The sequence below is a fragment of the Cottoperca gobio genome, chromosome 19 (genome assembly GCF_900634415.1).
Source record: "Cottoperca gobio chromosome 19, fCotGob3.1, whole genome shotgun sequence".
In the NCBI taxonomy this organism is placed as follows: domain Eukaryota; kingdom Metazoa; phylum Chordata; class Actinopteri; order Perciformes; family Bovichtidae; genus Cottoperca; species Cottoperca gobio.
The window spans coordinates 2,985,804-2,997,156 of NC_041373.1; positions in this window are offsets into that span (position 1 = coordinate 2,985,804).

Genomic DNA, 11,353 nt, shown 5'->3' on the forward strand with positions numbered 1-11,353 from the left:
ATCACGCCGTAAGGCCTTCTAAATGTGCTGAAACCCTTCATTGGTCTGTGTTTCATTGGAGAAGTTAAGTGTTCCACGGTGGTACAGTAAATGCCTTTTGAGAGACCCAGTTAGAGAAAATACTCTGGGGTTAGTTATTGGATTCTTTAGATTTTGGGCCAGTTTCTTTGTATCAAAACGCACATTGGTTTAAACCTAACGTATGAACACAGAAACATGTCCAGATCTTGATAGATGTTGTATCCAGCCTGGTCTTGTGTCTAAGTGAAGCACCCAACCCTGCTTTGGCTCAGCTGTATCGATCCCTCTCTCCCTGCCCTCCTTCATTATCTCCCAATGAATTCAGGCCGCCTCTACTTGTCACCCTGCTGTGGAGAGAAATACTGCCTTAAAGCATGTGGGAGTGCCCATGCACATGTGCGTTTTCTGTTTGCTATCTGATCTGTGCCCTTTTTTTTACTAATCTGTATTGAAAAGATAGCAAAGAGGGAAGCTGAGGAGAGATTTCAGAAGCCACTAACGCCCAAGGTTATGGAGGCCATTATTCTACCTGATCTAGGAGATGCAGGATTGAGCTAAAGCTAGTGGATGGAAATAAATACGACAAATGATTCAATGCTCTCTCCCCAACCACCGACTCCAATTCATCCACTCTCCACCCCATACTCCAATCACCAGCTCATCCCAACAAATAATCAGTTCGACCTTTGTCACTCTGCTGTAGATCTCTCTGGACTTGGCCACTTTCTGGCCCTGCCAAAAGGAATGGATAACACGAGGTTAGTATGAATTGATGGACTCAGATGTTCAGGGGGACACTTAATGATATTATATTAATAAAAGCGTAATAAGGCGATGGCACGCTGGGAGCTAGAGTGGAGTGGAACAGCTGCTGAGCCAAATCGAAACTGTGCAAATCTCTGTATGTGTGTTGACTCTTGAGACACACCTGTCCAGATGTGTTGCAGCAGCGGGGCTTTCAATCAGCCCTGCTGCAGTGGAGTCAAACTTTTCTCCTTGATTCAATTAGGTGAATACTTAAGTCAATGCCTCTGGAAGCGTTGGGGCTTGACATCAATTACACTGAGTTATTTATATAACCCTCATTTATCTAGAAAGACTGACTGGGCATTTAGGCTCCTTTCCCAACAATAACCATCATCACACTCTGAATGTGTGTTTAAGAAAGTGTGAGATCCCTGATACCTGGAAGCATCACTACCCCAGCACAGTTACAGTCAGCCACACACCATCGGGTCTTCTTTTTGTCCATCCCATAATTACAAAGTTTCAATTTGACTTACTCCTTAAAGGGACACTGTACCGATTTTACACATGAAGGTCAGAGTACTAATCACAGGAAGTACTCCTCCGTCCGCCTGTGAAAACAGTTGTATAATGTATTCTGTTGCTCTGGAGGAGCTCTGTTAAGTCAGAGAATGTAATGTAATCTGTATCTTGAGTAAATTATGGAAGCCATTAGCAGTACCACCTTATCGTTTCTGTAAACAAGGTCATCTTACTGTCCAGCTGTCATAATTATTAACATTTAAAGACCATTGTTGACATCACGGATGCTACGTCCGAGTTTCTCTTCAGTGTACAGAGACTTTATGTATTTACTCAGGTTAAAAAACAAACAATAACTGAACACCAGCATTAATTTTGGGGCAGTTAAAACCTCTAAGAAAACATTTTCTTGTGACAGGAAGAGACAGGGTGTATTTGCTTTTTATTAGCATTAATGGCTGGGTTATTCTAAGAAGTGTTGCCACACTGCACTCACAGAGTGATGTGTACGGATGAGCTGTATAATCTACTTATTCCATAATCAACAGCCTCTTCTGAGGCCTCCAAATCACTGAGAGCTATACAACTCACGCTGGACCAACATCACCCTGTCTCAGAGGACGCTAATTCATTTTACCATTCATATATTCTTATCCCCTTTGCAGCTCGGAGTTATTCAGACTTCTCTTTATCCTCCAAGACAGTATTATTACTTACATGGTTTCCTTAATTTGTGCATAGTGAATTTTTTTCCCATGGTGCAACTTCCTGGTGATGTGATATCTCATACGCTATCAGCTGGGAACCAAATGTTAGGACCACCAAGGCAGAGAATCTTTATCTAAGGGAAAATATATTAAAACACTAAATTAAAAAGCTTAAAATAAACTAGTGACACTACTTTGCTTTAACTTCAGGGGAAACACCAGATTATACATAACAACTAATAGTTACACCAGGCCAGGCGCCATGGATTTAACCGTGCAAGAACATGGCACCGAGCGCTCAATATATTTAGAATTTATGAACGATTCTCTATGAAATTAGTCGGGGGAGGCGTGGAAACAGCTGTTTGCAGCTTCCATCGCTTTCTCTTTCGTTGACTGTCCCTTCACTTCCCTGTTGTTTCCCTTCTGTCTGTGGATTGCTACAATGAGGGAATGGAGTTAGTTAGTTCTCATTAAAACCATGAAAGAGTTACACATGCCCTAGGAAAGCAATACATCAGACAACATCATGGAACTATACTCAGTAATGCAGCATCATTTATTAATATGATATGTTCGATCCACTACAATGTGCTACTATGACAAGTGGCTTATGCAACCACCAAGCTAATGCGTACGATAACATTAACGTAACACAATCATCACACTCATGATGGTATTTTATTATTATTTGTATTATTATTATTTATTATTTATTATTTATTATTTATTATTTATTATTTATTATTTATTATTTATTATTTATTATTTATTATTTATTATTTATTATTATTATTATTATTTATTATTATTATGTATTATTTTTATTATTTTATTATTATATACACAACGATTGAACTTGACACATAACGTTAGCTGAAGTAGTTGTATGGGTAGTCAACTCATGCAATGGTAAATTAGCAAGCTAACGTTACATAAAATAGGCTTTTTAATCAGAATGAAATTACATAGTGTGAATAAACGTAACGTGAATAAAACTTTAATATATTACCTGGTCTGTGTAAATGATTTCCCGTTCCGTCAGATAGATTTTGATCGCCAATGCTGGTAATTTAACAATGAGGACAACAACTCCCATGATCCCACATCCCCTCATCTCTTGTAGCTCTCTGCTGAAGCTCAAGTCCCTGTTGGTTGGATCCTCCTATATTCTCAGGGTCTGGGCTAATAGTGTGGTGTTGTCATCCTCCAGCTCATGTATGATCTGTGACAGCAGTCTTTAGTTGTTGGAGCTCATGTCTGAGCTGTTGGCTGGTATCAGACTCAGAGAGTCTGGCAAAATGAAGCTCCTGGAACTCAGGGAAGTCCAGGCTCTCTCTCAGCTGTTAGAGGAGCTTGGGTGGTGTTGGAGGTACGGGGAATATTTCTGATCACATATATACATTAAACACTTTGATTAACATGCATGTCCACCAACCAAAAGGAAGTGAAAATATTTGCATGTTTCATTGATTTACAAAAAAGCTTTAATTCCATTTGCCATGAAGGACCAAAATAAACTTAATGATCTCTCAAAACTGCTAGAAGAAGGAGACAATGCATTGTAATACAATTAATATATAACAATCTTAATGTAATGTTAATGTTGTGTTAATATTATGATCATTATTTGTAGAATTGTGTGTTTTTGTATTTTGATGCTTTGGCAACACTTTATGCCAATAAAACCCCTTTAAATTTAAATTTGAGAGAGAAACTGTTCTTGTGTTTTTATTGTTATTTAACCTTTTTGAGGCTTTTTTATGGTTAAATAAATGAATTTCATTTTAAAAATTGCCCCATCACAATTCAAACAGCCCCCTCAGTCACTTCATCCTGGTGCCTGCTGTTGTTGTTGAGTTGGATACCACTCACATGTCTGTGTGTTAAGTACAGAGCTGTATCTGGGGCGAAGTTAACCTAGCTTAGCATACAGACTAAAATCAGGGAAAATAGTGAACCTGTCTCTGTCCTAATGTTGAATTTAAGCAATGTCTAAGAACAGAAATCCTTGTATTATTCCAACTAAGGTGGACGGAGGCTTTGCAGCCATGTTGCCACATTTCTTCACACAGATGTAGTTCTTTGCAACAAGTGAGAGATATTGTAGCTGTCTGGTATTCCCAATATCTCAGTGTCGAAATCACAAATAGGCAGCGGTGTGAACACAGCATAACGGAACAGAAATGAGAGCGGTATCAATCTTCTCATCACACTCTCACAAAGAAAGCAAGTAGACCTGAGCGTATTTCCACAAATATTGAACTATTTCTTCAAAGACACACTTCAAACTAACTGTACATAATCACATAGATTATTGTTGGAGTATGAAGTTAATATAGGTGATTTTTCCACCAAAATTCATATTGTATGTGAAAAAAATAGAAAGAAGCTTTTTGATCAAAATGAACTTGTATGAGACTGCTTGGACTTAAAAGTTGTTTTCAGCAAAAGTCTCTGAGTCTTCCCTAACTGTGAATAAATGGGCAAGTCTCTGGGAGGATGTCTGTTGACCCCCTTGGCTACCTGTTGTCCCAGTTTCTGCCTCTGACACATAGCTGCTGCTAGCGTTAGCATTAGCAAGACTGATAAGTGGCAGCAGAAAAAACGACGTTGCACATAAACAAGATTTATTCCTCTGCAGTGGCAGTAAACACAACACATGGGCCCGACGATAACGGTTCTATATTCAGGGCTTAACATGTAATAGATAGACAGTGCATACACATTGTATCTGAATCAGAGGAGGGGCTGTCATAAAGGATTTACAAGCAGCCATAAACACACTCCATACATTATAGCACCTTATAAACTTTCATGCAATTTAGGTAGAAAAGTCATTAAAACACATTGGGATATTTGACCTTATTAGGTACTTATAATGTCTTATGTGTATTTTATTACAATACCAGGCTTACAGCAATCTATCATAATAACATATTACATTATGTACGTATTATATTGCATCATTCCGGCGTAGATATGCCCTTCAGGCGAAACAGATACTGAGAATATCATATCCAGCCCTCATCTTTTCTTTTGTTCTGTCTCCACAGATGGTACTGGATATTTTACGTTTGGCACCACATCCACAGCGGCTACCAGATCAGCCTATAATGAAAACTTGTGGAGATAAACGTCCCAAACGAATGACACATTTGTGATTTGTCCTTCAAAACTATGTGTAAAACACATGTAATGGGTTACTGCATTATATTGTGTCACTGAGTACACATTGATAGTCTACACAGACGGTCTCCTTTGTGTCTCACATACACACATACGCACACAGATAAGAGCCTTTAGATCTCTAAAACAAGCCTGTTCTTTTGTTGCGTGCCATAAATTTCCTCCAGTGTGCGTAGCTGTTTTAACAGCTCAGCGAGTGTCGCTGCTGCTAGTAACCAAAGGCATAAAGGCTGCAGTGGGGCAGTGAAACATGAAGGACTGCTGCCTATATTATGACCTTCCTCTCTCTCTCTGCCTCTCCTGCTTGCTTTAAACTGGTTTTATTAGGCGGCAGATGGGCTGCCCTCTCTTTGCTGTTTAAATGTCTGTAGCCTGCAGCTACCCAGAAAATGCCCATCTCCTGTGTGCTGTTTGGTTGTAACAGCTCTGCTGAGATCGGACGGGTTCAGAGAGCCGGAAGGTCTCGGCCCAGAGTTGAGTTTGCTTTTGTTTTATAATTGAGCTGCTCTGAAATTCTGTCTTTGGTTTGGGTGTAAAGAAAAGTATCAGGTTAAACATGATGTGGAAGATGATGTTGGTGAATTGAAACAGTTAATGGTTCATCTGAAAAACATAATCGACAGAGATTAAAGACTTCAGATCTGAATCAAAACATACCGCCAAGAGACGGAGTGAGACATTAAGAAAATATACCGGAGTGGACGCGATGCAGCTCAGAGTTGGAGAGATATACGAGTTGGAGAGATATGCGAGTCGGACCTCTCTCCAGACCGATCCATTGAACAGCTGTTGCAGAAGATAAACGAGATGGAAGTACAGACTATCTGGAAAGTAAGTCCAAACAAAACAACATACCCATCTTCAAACATGCCGGAAAAAAAGTGAAGGCAATAACATAAAGGGATTCCTGACAAAACCTTTTCATGAAGTTCTGGAATTAGCAGGGGAATTCAATATCATCAGAGCCCACCGTATCTTTAAAGACATAGCCTTTATGAAATATGACACAAAAAAACAATTCTACAGAACAAGGAAAGAGGTGATGTTTAACGGGATGAGAATATATATTCGATCATGAATTCACTACCAAAGTCAAACAGATGAGGGGCCTGTACGGACCGATCAAGGACAAACTCAGGAAGGAAAACATCAGATCATATATCATCGCTCCTGCAAAACCAAAAGTGTTCAACGAGGATGGGACATCGACGATGTAGGACAGCCCAGAAATGGCGTCCTGAGCGCTGGAAGGAAGAACAACGCATGCGGTCGAGTGGAACCCTGTGCGAAAGACATGAGTATGAGGGGAAATAAAGCTGGATGTACAGACACTAACAACCGCCCAAAGGAGGTGGACCGCTGACTGAAAAATGTGAATTAGAGAGAGATGTGAGTGACGTTCCCTAAAGACAGCATTATATTCAAGTTAGGTTTTAAGTCATTAATTGTAGGCTACAAGCATGTGACATGAGCAGATAACGCTCTCTTTCTCTCTCAAATGTGTGTTAGTGAGCGTGTGTGTGCGTGCGTGTGTGTGTTTGTGTGTGTGTATGGCGAGTGAGGGGGCCTGGAGCCTTGTGTTAGACCCCTTGTTTTTCTTCAAATATATATTCATGTTGTTATGAACTGCATATGAACAGGTGGACTCAAAAGCTCTCCAAACAAATATATTGATATAAACTACAAGGCAGAATAAAATAAATAAATAAAAAATTTGCAGACTAAAGAAGTCCTGAATAGAGATATTCAGAGTGCGCTCTATGTAGTCTGTATGTGGAATATGATGTGTTTTGTTTTTGTTCTTTTGTGTTTTTACTATTCTAGAAAAAAAGAGAAGATGGCCATGGGAACAGAGGGTGTGAGGTGGAGTGGGGACGGGGTTGGGGAGAGGGAAGAGGGGAAGAGAAGGAAAACAACCTCTCTGTTTATAGTTTAGGAGTAGTGTTGTAGTGTATGTAATGATTCCCCGTCCAAAAGGAAAGAAAAATGAAATAGAAAAATAGAGAGAGAGACCAATTTCATCTTGTGACATTAGTTTATATGAGAGCTAAGTTTTCTCAGAGTTAAACAAAAAAGTCTTTCAACAATTGAAGAAGGAAATGGAGGTATACTGTTTCTGTAAGAGACTCACTCGACACAAGGAGAACACACAAAGATAAGTGAAATAGCAAATCCTCATGTAGCAATTATAAAATCTCACATTACTTTTGAAAAAACAAACTGTTTACAGGATAAGGAAGGAAGATTCAACTGAAGCATCTCTGATGAACATTTACTATCCAACAGATGTTGGCCATGAATTCATGACTCAAATAACAAGAGTTATTAATGACACAAAGGAATAATTAGTATTGGTGGAGACTTAAACTGTGTCCTTATGTCCGATGTAGACTCAACAGCTGGATCACATAATGCAGAAAACACAGTTTTGATACGAAGGAGAGCATGTGCAGAGTAGGATTGATAGATGTTTGAAGAATTAAAGATTATACATAAACATTACTCTCGCATAAAGAAGTAATCCAATCTACTGTAAGTGGAATCACTTACAATAGATTGGATTACTTCTTTATGCTTAAAACACACATCTCATTTAATAATCAATGTGCTATCAGAACAATGACCTCATCAGATCATTCAAATGTTACACTAAATGTGAAGTAAAGACCCTGTCACACATATCCGTAAGACAGAAACGTATGCTGGCGCATACAGATATTTGTCAGAGTCCAAATACGTCCAACTTTTCATCGGCTCTGAAAAGTGAACATATACAGATACGCATGTCTAACCTGTTGATAGCGCATCACTTACTTATACAAAATGTATCAGACGAATGCCCAACGAATGCATAATGTATACAAAAATATGGCGTATATAAAATATCGACAGCACGCTGGTGTACGTAGATATAAGGTAAGGTATAAGTAGTATTCGTTAAGAGCAGGCGGTGTTACGCTGGGGTGCGTTGTTGAACGCTGATGTTTTGAACATGTTCAAAATTACCAGACGTACCCAACGTGTGCTTCATAAGATATGCAGACGTTACGTTACATTAGACATACGTGAATACTTACCTACGTAAATATAGTACGTAAATACCTACGTAAATACCTACGTGGATACCTACGTGACTACGTTAGAGGTACGTTAGATATAGGCTATGTCGGCTGACGGTGAATCCTACAGCCAATTTATTGATAACGAGTGGATACTCTATTCCTACCCTATGTTAAGATTATGCCTGACGACGGAGTAACTTATTAAACGTGTTTCTACAGTACAGCTAGCATTCAGCATGTTACCCGTTCTCCAGCATCAGCATGACATGAACCAGATGGCACTTTTTCAGCTGCGTTGTCCAGACGCTCTGATACGTTTTAAATAGGTAAGTGATACGCTATTAATGTTTGACATACGTATAATAATTTGTTATGTATTCGTTATGTATACATCAGCTACAACACCGCTGTGGAAAAGTTGGACGTATTTGGACTCAAATTTTGAGCTAATTTTCATATACGCCAGCATATGTTTCTGCCATACGGAACTGTGTATGTCTGGCGTGTTCGGCGTATCGTCTGCGTCCTTCAAACGATCACAACTTACCCTTAATTTATATCAACGTATTGCCGATATTTCGTATGCGCCGGCATACGTTTCTGCAATACGGATATGTGTGACAGGGCCTTTACATTCTAAAAATTGGAAACATCTGTGGAGAATGAACAATTCTCTCCTGCAAACCTTTAAGTAAAACAAATGAAAAGATATTAAGGACTCCCTCGATACAGGGTGATCTGATACAACCTTGCTCCTTCACCTTATGGGAAGGAGCAAAGGAAGTATTAAGAATAATAGCTTATGCATCTGCAAAGAAAAGACAGCAGGAGCAAGTTCGAATGGAAATGAAATTACAAATGAAACTCTGGGAGATTAAGCATAAACTTACCCCTAATACCACCCTTTCCATGCAACTACAAAAAGCACTCAGTTAGATCAACTGTTGACAGAAGACATAGAGAGACACTTACATGCACAAAACAAAAACAATATGATAGGGGATATAACTCTATTAAAATTCTGGCATATAAACCTAATAAGCAAACATGTAAATACTACATTACTAACAATATAATAAATAGGGATAGCTGATAATATGATAATATTTCTGTCGATGCAGAAAAAGCATTTGACAGCGTACTCTGGCCCTTTATCTTCAATATAGCAAAAGCTCTTGGTTTTTATCCCAAAATTGTTTTATGGTTACAATTACTGTACAAAATTCCTATCGCACAAGTAAAGGTCAATGGTATCCTCTCAAGACATCTTAAAATCCATAAGGGAACCAGACAGGTCTGAGATTGTCCATGTGCATGGAACCTCTGGCTGAAGCAGAGAGACAGCAGAATCACATTCATGGAGTAACAATAGAGCAAGAGGAACACAAGTACACATGTACGCTGACGACGGTTTGTTTTGTTCATTTTTATATTTGTGGAGAGCAGAAAACTTGAAGCCATGAAGCAAACAACTAGGAATTGGTTTTAAACCTTTTTGTCCTTCTGTTGAAAGATTAAAGTCAACGATACAGGAAATCTCAGAAATGATAATGATTATTTACTTAATAACTGATTTATAAAGCATAAGTAAATGATTTAGTATTAGTTCACCTCATCAACACCTTTATAAATGGTGCTCTAAATTCTTTGTTCAGAAAAATGGTAATAATCAGTTAGATAATCCGTTTTTAATGTTGTTCCTTAAGATTATCCATACATATATTCTTACACAAAAATGTGTAACCTGGGAAACCATGAGTAGAAGTTTTGTTTCCTATCTAGCCGAGGTGGAGTCACATACCAAACGGCTACATGCAACCCCCCCATCATGGATAATAATTCTACAACGTGATCTCAAGATTACACATTGTATATCGGTTTCATAGAGGAGGCCTCAGATCTCTATCATGTAGACATCAAGCAGTAACGTCAGGTTACCTCAGACACGACAGTGCGGCTGTACAGCTGGAGGTCAGCCAGTGGACAGCAGGTCTTTAAAGGAATGAATAATTAGGGCATACTGACCATACTGTAACAGCCTTTCCAGCAGCATGAAAATAATCTCTTGATTTCTTATTTTATTACCTATTGCTCAGTTTAATTTTTTTTCTTGAAATCCAATTAACAGAAGGAAGGAGCTCTGCGGCACCACATGCATCAATTATTCATTGTGGGTTTTTTACAGCGGATTCATGGGAGTTCCTGTGAATATTAAAGACGTGGGAGCAGCCGACAGACCAGATGTGTTATATCGCTCTCATCTGACAGACCTCTCTGGGATTCACCCCTCTGCCAGGCAGCTTTAAACTCAGACGGTCTTGTTGATTAGTCATAAGGCTGAGAGGAAACTGTATATGAAATTTTCATTATTATTTATGTTATTCAAAGTAGAAGAAATGCTTTTGAAGTTCAATTGTTCTCCAGGTTTTTGCAGGATTGTTCTAGGCTACATACTAAAGGCTAAGTAATTGTTTAGTATGTTGCATGTCAGCCTGCACTGTTTTCCATGAAATAACATTTTAAGTGACCTTGTCTGCAGGGAATTCCAAATGCGAACAGAGTGCAACTAGTATATTATTTAAAGTGACAGTGCAGAGCAGTACATGACTTGTGCATCTGCTACATGCTGGCCGGACTCATGAGCTTGTTTGCTGACCAGCAGTCTCTGCACATTCCAATCAATTATGTAGTTGTAGAGTGCTTGTCAGGTGCAGCAGTTCCTCTCCATGTAGTTGGGGTTAAGGTTTACAGCTGTGCACTTGTCCTGACCTATAAACAGGTCAGCAGTCAGTACCATGCTGAAGACAGAGTTGGAATGGAATCACCCATACTCGAAAAGCTCACATGTTGAATTCCCAATAATGTACAGTTCTAATCCCATCAATTCAACAGTCAAGTCTCTGCTGCAGTATGTTTTTGACCAGACATTCATTATACAGCTGCCTCTGGAGACACTGAAGGCTTTAGACAATTGTTCACATATGCAGTCGGACTCCCTAACACCTGGAAACACACTATGATGTGTAAAATGGCTGGAGTTTCCTTTAAGAAGATGGAGGGATGCCCTTTGACCCAATGACACCTTTGAAAGGTTCAGCAGTGGTT